This window comes from Halichoerus grypus, chromosome 1, assembly GCF_964656455.1.
Source record: "Halichoerus grypus chromosome 1, mHalGry1.hap1.1, whole genome shotgun sequence".
NCBI classification, from domain to species: domain Eukaryota; kingdom Metazoa; phylum Chordata; class Mammalia; order Carnivora; family Phocidae; genus Halichoerus; species Halichoerus grypus.
Genome location: NC_135712.1, coordinates 131,337,147 through 131,350,102, shown reverse-complemented (window position 1 = coordinate 131,350,102; position 12,956 = coordinate 131,337,147). Strand labels below are relative to the sequence as shown.

Genomic DNA, 12,956 nt, shown 5'->3' with positions numbered 1-12,956 from the left:
TGATGTGATATTTGTACATTTTGAAGGACTGTAACTTTTGAGATTTTGGTTTTTTAATTTGTGGTGGTAATACATTTCTTTTGTGAAAAAAAATAGTGATAAATTATCAGAAGACCATTTTTTTTTTACTATTTTGTGTGGTGTAATGAACAGAAAGCAACTTTATTGAGACTACCTTTTAAAATCTTTTATTTTGTTTTATATATCCATGAAATCTAAAACCTGAGAACCTTTGGATATAATCAGCAGTTCTCAAACATTTGGTCTCAGGAATTCTTTGTACTTGTAAAAATTATTGAGACTTTCACTTCTAGGAAAATTGAGTAAGCATACTTTTCCATATTCCTCTTGATAAGTACAATAAAAACCCTGATGTTAAATGTAAAATAAACAGTAAAAGACTCCAAAAGGTGGCAAGAAGAAGGCAGACCAACTAGGGAACTCAGGACCCAAAGAACAACATAGTGGTACATTCCCTGTGTTCCCTTTTGCCTCATATATCCCAGAATTAGAGCTGAAGAAGGCAAAAATCCAGAAATGCCATTAGGCATAAACGAAAAAAGGTTTTGACAACCTGCTCTCTCAAGCCAAAGGAAAAGAAAAGGAGCGGCCAGTAAAAAGAAAACTTAGACAATAAGTGCCCTACTCCATCACAGAAAAAAAACCTGTACCTTATTCCTACCTAGGCCAGCAAAGTTAAGTAGAGAGCCTAGATTTCCACTCTCAAGAGACTGTAACCAGGTGAGGTGGTGTCAGAAGTCTAGTGGATAGTCAAAACTTTTATCACTGCTCAGTGGTGACAAAGCATTCCTCCATGCCAAAAATGGTGTCAGTGGAGACTTTGTGAGGAAAGGTAACAAGGTATTCCTACTTCTCCCAGCCAGGCAGATATCACTGGGGTTTTAGTGGGGAGTTGGAACTCCACTCCCCACCCAGCAATAATGAGGAGAACCCCTCCAGATGTCAATGAAAGCCAAGTGGGGAAGCTGGACTTCTACCCTCACCTGATAATAGTAAAGAGGTATTGCCTCTTCCCTGGCCAGATCAGTGTCAAAAAAAGTCAGCTAATACAGAGGATTTAAATAAGATCCAGAAACTCAGCAAAATATCCAGGCTTCAGTTAAAAAAAAAAATCATACCAAAACCCAGAAAAATCTCAAACAGGATATAAAAAAGACAACAAATACAAACACTAAGACTATAGAGATATCAGAATTATCCAACAAAGATTTTAAAACAGTCATAAAAATGCTTTAATGAGTAATTACAAAGAAAAAAGTAGAAAGTTTCACCAAAGGTATAGAAGATATAAATAAGAGCCAGGTGGAAATGTTAGAACTGAAAGGTACAATAACTGAAATAAAAAACTGAACAGAGGAGAAAGAAGGCAAGGCTGAAAAAGTAATTGCAACAATGGCCAAAAACTTCCCAAAAGACATAAACCTATATACTCAATAAGCTGAGAAATCCCCAAATATGATAAACCCAAAGAAATCAAAGACACATTATGATCAGACTTCTGAAAACTAAAGACAGAGAAATTATCTTGAAACAGAAAGACAGAAATAACACCTAACATACAGGTGGAAACATTTTGAAAAAAAGCAGATTTCTCATCAGAAATCATGTAGACCGAAAGAAAGTGGCAAAATATTTTTCAAGTCCAGAAAGAAAGGTCGATGCAAAGGTTAATGAGGAGATGGGAAGGAAGTCAATGTAACTATAAAAGGGCATCATGAGGGCTCCTTGTGTTGATGGAAATGTTCTGTACCTTAATTCTATCAATGGCAATGTCCTTTTTGAGATATAGTGCTATAACTTTACCATTGGGAAAAACCAGGCCAAGAGTACATAGATCTCTCTGTATTATATCTTACAACTGCATATGAATCTATGATTATCTCAAAATAAAAACCTTAGTTAAAAATACATTATTAAAATAAAAATAGAACTACCATACAATTTAGCAGCTCCACTTTTGGTTATAAACCAAAAGAATTCAAAGCACGGTCTCAAAGAGATATTTGCACACTTCTCTTTGCAGCAACACTATTCGCAATAGCCAAGAGGTTGAAGCAACCCAAATTTCCATTGATGGATGAATGGATAAACAAAATGTGGCATCACACACACGCACACTGGAATATTACTTAGCCTTTAAGAAGGACAGAAATCCTGTCACATGTTAAATTATGCTAAGTGAAATGAACGAGTCACAAAAAGAAAAATACTGTATAATTACACTTATAAGATGTATTTAAAGTAGTCAAATTCGTAGAAACACTAAGTAGAATGGTGGTTACCAGGGGTGAGGGAGGGGGAGACAGAGAGATATTGTTTAATGGGTACAGAGTTGGAGATTTGCAACATGAAAAGAGTTCTGGAGATCTGTTTCACAACAATGCAAATATACTACCAACTGCACACTTAAAAATGGTTGGGATGGTAAATTTCATATTATGTGTTTTTCTCCACAATAAAAAAAATAGGAAAATAATTAAAATATATTATAGAAGACCCTAAAGAGCTTTTGTTTATGTAGATTGTATCTTTTAATACTTAACTATATTTGGAATTAAAACTAAGACATTTTAAAAATATTTATTTACAAATTCATTTAAATGTCAATTATAAAGTCATTACCTATTAACGTAATTATGATATATTTTTCCTTAAAATTACCATCTGGGGTACCTGGATGGCTCAGTTGGTTATGTGTTCAGCTCTTGATCTCAGCTCAGGTCTTGCTCTCAGGGTCATGAGTTCAAGCCCCATATTGGACTCTACACTGGGCATGGAGCCTACATAAATAAATAAATAAATAAATAAATAAATAAATAAATAAAATTACCATATATTTGAAAAGAATTATTGAAAATATAGCATTGTTTTACATTTTGCAAATATCTTCATATCTACCTCCTCAGAAGACAGCTGGATTATCTGCTTCCGCATTCAAACTGTTGCCATGTTATATATCTCATACACTCTGGAAAATTGCACTGCACACTCATGAAAAAATACGAGTAAATTAGATAATATCACATTATTATTATTATGAACCTAGTGTCAACCTTGCAGACTGCTTAAAAGATCTCAGGGACTCCCACAGGTTTCCAGATCACAATTTGAGAACCGCCAAACAAGACCATTCATCATCCCAGCCAGGGCTCTGTGGGAGATTGAGTTATTAGTTATAATTCCTGGCCCTCATGGGGTAAGATTTACTTCCACACCCTTGCTATGGCCAAGTACATTCTCCCACCCCTGGATTTTGAGGTTGGCCATGGACCTGCTTTGGTCAATGCAGGCAAGCAGAAGCTTTAAATGTCTTGGGTAACTACTTCCCCTTCAGCCCAGGATAAACACACATGGATCAGATCTGAGTCCAGCTCACAGTGAGGAACCAAGCTCAGCCAAACACTCAGACTAAAGCAGAGCCCAGCTGAGTCCACCCTAGATTAGCTGATTTTACAGTGAAACAGCAGACTCATGACCATAAGAATAAATATTTATTGTTAAGTGCCACTGAGTTTTTGAGGGGTTTAGTATACATTACTGTGATAATGGCTGACTAATTGAAGCCTAAATCTTACTAGTTGAATAAAAGGAAACATATAAAAATAAAACAAACAGTTATTCAGTTAGGAGGAAGAGAAAACCAATGGGCAATCTTATTCAAAGAATTGTGACCATGAACCCTGTCTTGAATGAGGTCAGAACAAAAGAAAATTCATTAAAAACACAGCCCAGTATATTTAAAGACAAATTCTCTGATGAGAGTGCCCTGAAATATTACTGAACGAGACCAGGAAGAAGCTCTTTCCTTTCTTTTTTAACAGGTGACTTCACAGTTCAAGATTGACAGTCTTGCTTATCAACCCAGGAAAAGGAGTCTAAATATCAGAGGTTGTGAGAGAGGGGAAAAAAATGATGTAGAGGGTGTTGGCCCAGAAATTTTCAGTGTCTTAGTGCATTCTCTCTATTTGTTGTTCTATTTGTTGTGTGTTCTTTTCAGACAACTCCATTTAAAAAGTTACCCAACAAGTATTTATTGAATACTTCCTATTTTATTTTGGATTCCCATGAAAGCAAACCCTAGGACTAGATTTGGGTGACAGTAGTGTATTATAGACTCAGAGGAACCATGTAGAATGAAGCTCCGAATCGCCCTCCTATGGATGGGAAAGCTGAAGTATTTATCCACTGATTCTCACCTCTCATGGGTGCCAAGTTGGCTTTGGGTTTTTTAAATCTCCATCACTGTGGTAGTTGTTCTTAATATAACTTTATTGGCAAAATTTCAAATAGAGCAGGAAACCCGAGGACTACTAGCAATGTGATGAGGGTGGAACAGGCTAATGGACCAAATTCTAGATAACTGCTTACCTGGGAGCATTAATAACCCACATATTGATGAAGGCCACAACTGTCATAGAGTGGTACAAAGAGGAATGCTATTGGTGCTTTTTAGAAATGCAAATTCCTAAATCTCTGAAGAAGACTCTTACATCAACAAAATGTCAGGAGATGCATTCATACTGAAATTTATTTGCTATGGATTGGAATGCCCCAGTCCCTAAAGCAAGATTCTGTTAACAGGGAAAGTATGGCACATTGGATAAAGAATTGTTTTCACTCTTAAAAACTCCATACTAGAAGCTACTATTTTGCAAATTAAAGCCCCACCCTGGCATATCATTGTATCTTTTCTTCTGTTCTATTGCCACCTCCACAACTCCACCGGGTTTTGGAACAGTGTGGTGAATATACAGGACATTTTGTAACTGATGACAAATAAATCATGAGTAGAAAAGCCTGCAATGAGGAAAATACTACCATAATATAGAGAGAAAGCTCTACCAAGACACCCGCTTCAAAGCTTTATTCCTGAGAAAATTTCAGGGTTGCTTAATTCTTTTAAAAATCTTATCCAGTCATGAAGCTCTCTTTCCTATTGGCTAAAATGGGTAGGGTAAGGTGGCGTGGAATGGGAATTCTATGCACAGACCAAAGGACATCATCCACATGACTCTCCAAACAATATTGGCTTCCAATATTTAAAATGTCTTTTTCAGGGGCACCTGGGTGGTTCAGTCAGTTAAACGTCTGACTCTTGGTTTCAGCTCAGGTCATGATCTCAGGGTTGAGAGATTGAGCCTCGTGTAGGGCTCCATGTTGAGCATAGAGCCAACTTTGGATTTTCTCTTTCCCTTTACCCCTCCCCACCAACTCACACACGTGCTCTCTAAATAAATAAATAAAATGTCTCTTTCAAATTTTTCAATTGAAGATAAATATAAAAAACAAGTTCAATTTTATTACCAACATATGCTGGGAAAGCATATCATATCATAACAAGCTGATTTAATCTATTCCAGTATACATATCAATATTTAGAATATTTGTTTCACTGGAATGGAAATTGCGGATTAGACAAAAATCAAAAATTAAGGACGACTAAATTGGATAGAATCGAAGTTTTACAAAGTATATCCTTGGAGATAATGGAATTAAACTAGAAACTGGTAACAGAAAGATGATGGGAAATTTTCCAAACACTTACAAATTAAACAACACACTTTGCAATAATCCATGGGTCAATGAGGAAATCTCAAGAAACATAAAAAACTATTTTGAAGTGAACAGATACAACACATCAAAATTTGTAGGAGCAGCTGAAACAGTGCTTAGAAGGAAATTTATGGCATTAAGTGCATATATATAATACTAGAAAAGAAGGAAGGTCTCAAAGAAATGACCTAAGTTATCCCCTTTATAAACTAGAAAAAGAACAATCAAATGAACCAAATTGAGCAGGAGGAAGAAAATAATGAGCAGAAATCAAAGAAATGAAAACAAACAAATAAAAAATAGAGAAAATAAACAAAACCAAAAGCTGATTCTTTAAAAACATCAATAAAATTTTTAAAAGTCTAGCAAGAATGACAAAGTAGGGAAAAGACACAGATTACCCATGTCAGGAACGAAAGAGGTGATTATCACCACAAACACAGCAGATGGCAAAAGGATCATAAGAGAAAACTATGAACAACTCTGTGCACATAAATTCTACAACCATGATAAAATGGAGAAATTCCTTAAAATCACAAACTGCTAAAATTCACCCAAGATGAAATGGACAACCTAAACAGCCCTGTAATTATGTAAAAAACTGAATTCAGAGTTAAAAAAAATTCTAAAAATAAATCTCCAGGCCCAGGTGATTTCACTGGTTAATTGTACCAAACATTTAAGAAAGAACGATACCAAATGTACACAATCACTTCCACAAAATAGAAGAGAAGAGGATAGTTCTTAGTTCAATTTATGAAACTAGCATTCTCATACAAAACAAAAGGCATTAAAACTATAGACCAACATCTCCCAAGAACATTGACACAAAAATCCTTTAAAAAAGTAGCAAATTTTATTCAGCAATATGCAAAAAGAATAATTTATTGCAAACAAGTGGATTTTTTCCAGAGATTGCAACATTGCTTCAATGTTTGGCAATCAATGCAATTCACCACATTAGCAATATAAAGAGGAAAACCACATGATCATATGAATGCATACAAACATTAAAAAAAAATCTATTTTCAGCAAACTAGGAACAGAAAGTAATTATTTAGCCTAATAAAGGTCATCTACAAAAATATCTACAGCTAACATCACACTTAATGTTGAAAGGCTGAATGCTTTCTACTTATTATTAGGAAAAAGGCAAGAATGTCCATTCTCATCATTCCTATTCTTTGCAATAAGGTAAGAAAAAGAAATAAAAGACATAAAATTTGGAAAGAAAGAAGTTAAACTCTCCCTGCTTGCCAATAATATGGTTTTTTTAATGTAGAAAATTCTAAAGAATCTACCAAAAAACTAGAAATAATAAGTGAGTTAGCAAGGTCATAGGAATCAAGGTGAACAAATAAAAATCAAGCAGATCTCTATAAATAAGCAACATGAAATTAGAAACTAAAATTTTAAAAAAGATAATTTACAATAGTGTTATATAGATGGGATGTTCTGGGGCCTCTCTCTTGGCCAGTCCAGTCAGATGAAATCTGAGCAGAAGACATTAACAGGATAAACTTCTGCTTTGCTTCCTTTCCCCTTTCTTCAGACAGTTTTTTTTTTTTTTTCTATTCATGTTCTTTGAAGGCAGATACTTTTGGGGGGAACTGAGAAAGCTCAATGGATAATGTAAAACAGAAGAAATGGTGATTTAGAGAGCATTCACTGGCTTTTTAAAATTTAAAAAAAAAAATTTTTTTAGAGAGAGATCAAGCAGAGGGAGAGGGAGAGAGAGAGAATTTTACGCAGGCTCCATGCCCAGCATGGAGCTCTACACGGGGCTCAATCTCACAACTCTGAGATCATGACCTGAGCTGAAATCAAGAGTCGGGCGCTTAACCAACTGAGCCACCCAGGTGTCCCATGGATAACATTTGCTGGCTTTTTAAAAGCTGGTTATCAAATGACCCAGGCATCTCATCCCTAGATATTCACCCAAGAGAAATGAAAGCATATGTCAACACAAAGATTTGTACACAAATGTTCATAGTGGCTTAATTTATAGTAGCCCTGAGGTTTAAACAACCTAAATGGCCATCAGCCGATGAATGGAAAAATGAATTGTGGCATATCCGTGCTATGGAATATGACTCAGCAATAAAAATCAATGAATTATAGGTAAATAACTACAATGTGGATGAATTGCAAAAATATTGTACTGAAGGAAAGAAGCCAGATATAAAAGACTATACACTGTATAATTCCATTTATATGTAATTCTAGAACAGGCAAAATCTAATCTACAGTGACAGAAAGTGAATTAATGATTACCTGAGACAACAGGTTGGGGTAATGTAGTATAATGGGGCATGAGGGAATCTTTTGGGGTAATGGAAGTGTTCTATCAATTATGGTGATAGATACACTGATAAATAAATTTTTCAAAACTCACTGAAATTGTTCCACTTAAAATAGGTGCATTTTAATTTATGTAAATTGTATCTCATTACACTTTCTTCATTATCTTCTACCATCTGGCTTAGAATCATCTTCCTTCCTTCCTTCCTTCCTTCCTTCCTTCCTTCCTTCCTTCCTTCCTTCCTCTCTTCCCTTCCATTCCCTTCCCTTCCCTTCCCTTCTCGTTCTTTCTTTTTTAACTCAAATGTTTCTCAAGCTTCAAATGGTTCCACTAATCTTGGGATCATAAGCAAATCAATATCCTCTGGTCAGCATCCTGGGATATGAAAAACAGTCTGACAGTGTGTTGGAACTATTTGGGGTCAAGGGTGAGGAATACATGCAGTCAACAGGCTGAAGACATAAATCAGATCTGTACACATATTTCTGAAACAAACTCAAGCTCAGTATAAAAGGGGGGGGGGGGCGCAGGCCCTGCTGTGGCATTGCTGGCAGAAGGCAAGGCTCTCCATGTCCCAAGACTGTAGAGGAAGAGAAGTGTTTTGGAGGCAAAGGTATTTACTGCCATCAGTGACTATGCTGTTTGAACCATCCTAATAGAATAGACAAAAGAAAGATGGTACTTCCTCTTAATATCAGATCTGGGCTCACCACCAGGAGGAAGAAAATGAGAGGGGGTAATGTCTCTTTGGGGACACTACGGCTACAAGTATGACTTTTTAGCTCTTGCTTTATACAGTTCTAATGTTTGAAACCTAATTTCTGTCTTAACATGAACTTTATTTGGACCAATGAAGCATTATTCCTTCAGAGAGAAAAACCTCTTCTTGGTTCATTGGGACAGTAGTCTGCCTCTATTTTTTTTAAACATAAAGATCAGGGCTCCTCCAAAGGACAACCTATTACACAATCAAAACTTCAATCAAAGAAATTTCTTGATGTTATTAAAAACAGAAATTAAACTAAAATAAACTTTTTCTCTGGAAACAGAAAAGACCCCGAATAGCCAGAGGAATGTTGAAAAAGAAAAGCAAAGCTGGTGGCATCATAATCCCGGACTTCCAGCTCTATTACAAAGCTGTCATCATCAAGACAGTATGGTACTGGCACAAAAACAGACACATAGATCAATGAAACAGAACAGAGAGCCCAGAAATGGACCCTCAACTCTATGGTCAACTAATCTTCGACAAAGCAGGAAAGAATGTCCAATGGAAAAAAGACAGTCTCTTCAACAAATGGTGTTGGGAAAATTGGACAGCCACAGGCAGAAGAATGAAACTGGACCATTTCCTTACACCACACACAAAAATAGACTCCAAATGGTTGAAAGACCTAAATGGGAGACAGGAGTCCATCAAAATCCTAAAGGAGAACAAAGGCAGCAACCTCTTCGACCTCAGTCACAGCAACTTCTTCCTAGACACATTGCCAAAGGCAAGGGAAGCAAGGGCAAAAATGAATTATTGGGACTTCATCAAGATAAAAAGCTTTTGCACAGCAAAGGAAACTGTCAACAAAACCAAAAGATAACCGACAGAATGGGAGAAGATATTTGCAAATGACATATCAGATAAAGGGCTAGTATGCAAAATCTATAAAGAACTTATCAAACTCAACACCCAAAGAACAAATGATCCAATCAAGAAATAGGCAGAAGACATGAACAGACATTTTTCCAAAGAAGACATCCAAATGGCCAACAGACACATGAAAAAATGCTCAACATTGCTTGGCATCAGGGAAATCCAAATCAAAACCTCAATGAGATACCACCTCACACCAGTCAGAATGGCTAAAATTAACAAGTCAGGAAATGACAGATGTTGGCAGGGATGCGGAGAAAGGAGAACCCTCCTACACTGTTGATGGGAATGCAAGCTGGTGCAGCCACTCTGGAAAACAGCATGGAGGTTCCTCAAAAAGTTGAAAATAGAGCTACCCTACAGCCCAGCAATTGCACTACTGGGTATTTACCCCAAAGATACAAATGTAGGGATCCAAAGAGGTACGTGCACCCCAATGTTTATAGCAGCAATGTCCACAATAGCCAAACCATGGAAAGAGCCAAGATGTCCATCGACAGATGAATGGATAAAAAAAATGTAGTATATATATCCAATGGAATATTATACAGCCATCAAAAGGAATGAAATCTTGCCATTTGCAATGACGTGGATGGAACTGGAGGGTATTATGCTGAGCGAAATAAGTCAATCAGAGAAAGACATGTATCATACGATCTCACTGATATGAGGAATTCTTTTTTTTTTTTAATTTTTTTTATTGTTATGTTAATCCCCATACATTACATCATTAGTTTTAGATATACTGTTCCATGATTCATTGTTTGTGCATAACACCCAGTGCTCCATGCAGAACGTGCCCTCCTCAATACCCATCACCAGGCTAACCCATCCTCCCACCCTCCTCCCCTCTAGAACCCTCAGTTTGTTTTTCAGAGTCCATTGTCTCTCATGGTTCTTCTCCCCCTCCGATTTCCCCCCCTTCATTCTTCCCCTCCTGCTACATTCTTCTTCTTCTTTTTTTCTTTCTTAACATATATTCCATTATTTGTTTCAGAGGTACAGATCTGAGATTCAACAGTCTTGCACAATTCACAGCGCTTACCAGAGCACATGCCCTCCCCAGTGTCCATCACCCAGTCACCCCATCCCTCCCACCCCACCCCCCACTCCAGCAACCCTCAGTTTGTTTCCTGAGATTAAGAATTCCTCATATCAGTGAGGTCATATGATACATGTTTTTCTCTGTTTGACTTATTTCGCTCAGCATAATACCCTCAAGTTCCATCCACGTCGTTGCAAATGGCAAGATCTCATTCCTTTTGATGGCTGCATAATATTCCATTGTATATATATACCACATCTTCTTTATCCATGATATGAGGAATTCTTAATCTCAGGAAACAAACTGAGGGTTGCTGGAGTGGTGGGGGGTGGGAAGGATGGTGTGGCTGGGTGATAGACACTGGGGAGGGTATGTGCTATGGTGAGCGCTGTGAATTGTGTAAGACTGTTGCCGCACAGACCTGTACCTCTGAAACAAATAATACATTATACGTTAAAAAAAGAAGAAGCAGCAGCTAGCAGGAAGGGAAAAAGGATGGGGGGGAAATTGGAGGGGGAGATGAACCATGAGAGACTATGGACTCTGAGAAACAAACTGAGGGTTCTAGAGGGGAGGGGGGTGGGGAGATGGGTTAGCCTGGTGATGGGTATTAAAGAGGGCACATACTGCATGGAGCACTGGGTGTTATATGCAAACAATGAATCATGGAACACTACATCAAAAACTAATGATGTAATGTATGGTGATTAACATAACATAATAAATAAATAAATAAATAAATAAATAAATAAATAAATAAATAAACTTTTTCTCATTTTTCAAGAAATTCTATTTAAAGGCACAATCTAAATCCTATCTCTCAGTCTACAGTTCACTAAGCAGAGAGGAACCAGGAAGATTGTGCTAGTACCTCCGTGTAGGTGCACAAATCAGTTTGGCCATGGCAGACAGGACAGATGAGGACTATGGGGCATGATGATGAGATCAATAGTATTCTTTTCTAGTTCAGTGGACAAAGCCACATAGTGGTTGAATGGTTTGGCCAAACATCCTGAGGAAGTTGGTGCAAATGCAAAAGATATATATATAAGTATGTGTGTGTAATGGTTTCCTGCCCCCATAGCATAGGCTCATGGCTTTGTCTTGAAGCAATAGTCACTGAAAGTTTGAAATGTCCATTTGCTTACTTTAGTTATACCCTACCAAAGAACAGGCAAAAGTTCGGTAGTCAAAGAAAGACCTACAAACGAACAGAATGACATTACTTGCTAGAATGACATTATTTGCTAGACAGAGAGAAAACTGTCATTTCTGAGCAAAAATTACTTTTTAATTGTATAAATAATACAGTGACCAAAAAAGTCTTTTTGAAAAATAAAAGCCTAATGTTATCACCCTCATAGGACTATATTCATTTTGTGTGTTCTTTTGCTATTGGTCCATAAGAATAAAAATGTACTTTATCGAAGTCCGAGCTTGCTTATAATTTTGTTTTAGGATTTTGTCACTCGTCAGTAATTTTTCATAATGCTTAAAGCTATTAGTCTTGGAGAATTTTCTTAGTTGGAAACAGACATATGGATCATTTAATCCAGCTTTGTTAAACTGTCTTATCTGGGTTTTAATAGGTATTAACCTGGAAAAAGGATTCCATGATTAAATAAGTGGGTTGATTTGTGATAATGCTCCATAGACTTGAGGAATGGGCATTGATATGGAGTACTTGATTGCAGGCCCCTTTTGAAAAGGAGCATCTCATAGGATTTGTGCTTCGCATAATTTGTTCTTTACAAAGTGTTATTTAGATCAATTTCTCTATCAGGAAACTGAGGCCCAGAGACATTAAGACTCAACCTTACACAGTTAATTTGTGACAGGATCTAGATCAGAATTTATAAATATGTTTCCAGAAAGAAAACGTCTACCAAAATCTCCTTAATTCTTTCAACTGAAATATTCTTATACTGCCACCAAAAATTCTCAGCGATTGACAGTTCCGTGAATATATTCTATATCATGATACCTTCTGTGGAGTCAATGATACCAATGGAAGTTCTTCTTATCCTAGAGAAAGATGAAGTGCAGAAGATCAAGTGACAAAACTTGGAATATATATTACAGGGGTGACGCCAGAAGACTTGGAGCCCTGGTGAGGATATTAGTAAAATCAATGCCTAAATAAACATACATGTGTGCAAATTGTTAAAAAGTTCTGTACACTGGGAAAACAAGAGAATATTATTGAGAAAGTACAGTAGGAAAATTTTGAGGAAAAAATTCCATTTTGGGCTGTTACTTCTAAATGCCTTAAAATAAAACTATTAAAAATTTCTGCAATAAACCATAACTCTCCATGAAAAGAACTGTCTAGTGAAAGGATGGGCTTTTCTCAGTCCCAGAGTGCTTTAAAATTTTGATTTTGAAACTAC

At 36.6% G+C, this 12,956-nt stretch overlaps 1 long non-coding RNA gene across 1 annotated transcript in view; it reads right to left on the bottom strand.

Moving 5' to 3' along the window:
• Window positions 1-12,573: 12,573 nt before the first annotated feature.
• LOC144379953 (uncharacterized) overlaps window positions 12,574-12,956 on the bottom strand; it is a 216,629-nt gene continuing 216,246 nt past the window's right edge. The window contains exon 5 of the long non-coding RNA XR_013443558.1: window positions 12,574-12,673. This is a non-coding gene — a long non-coding RNA (uncharacterized LOC144379953). The remainder of the gene's footprint in view (window positions 12,674-12,956) is intronic.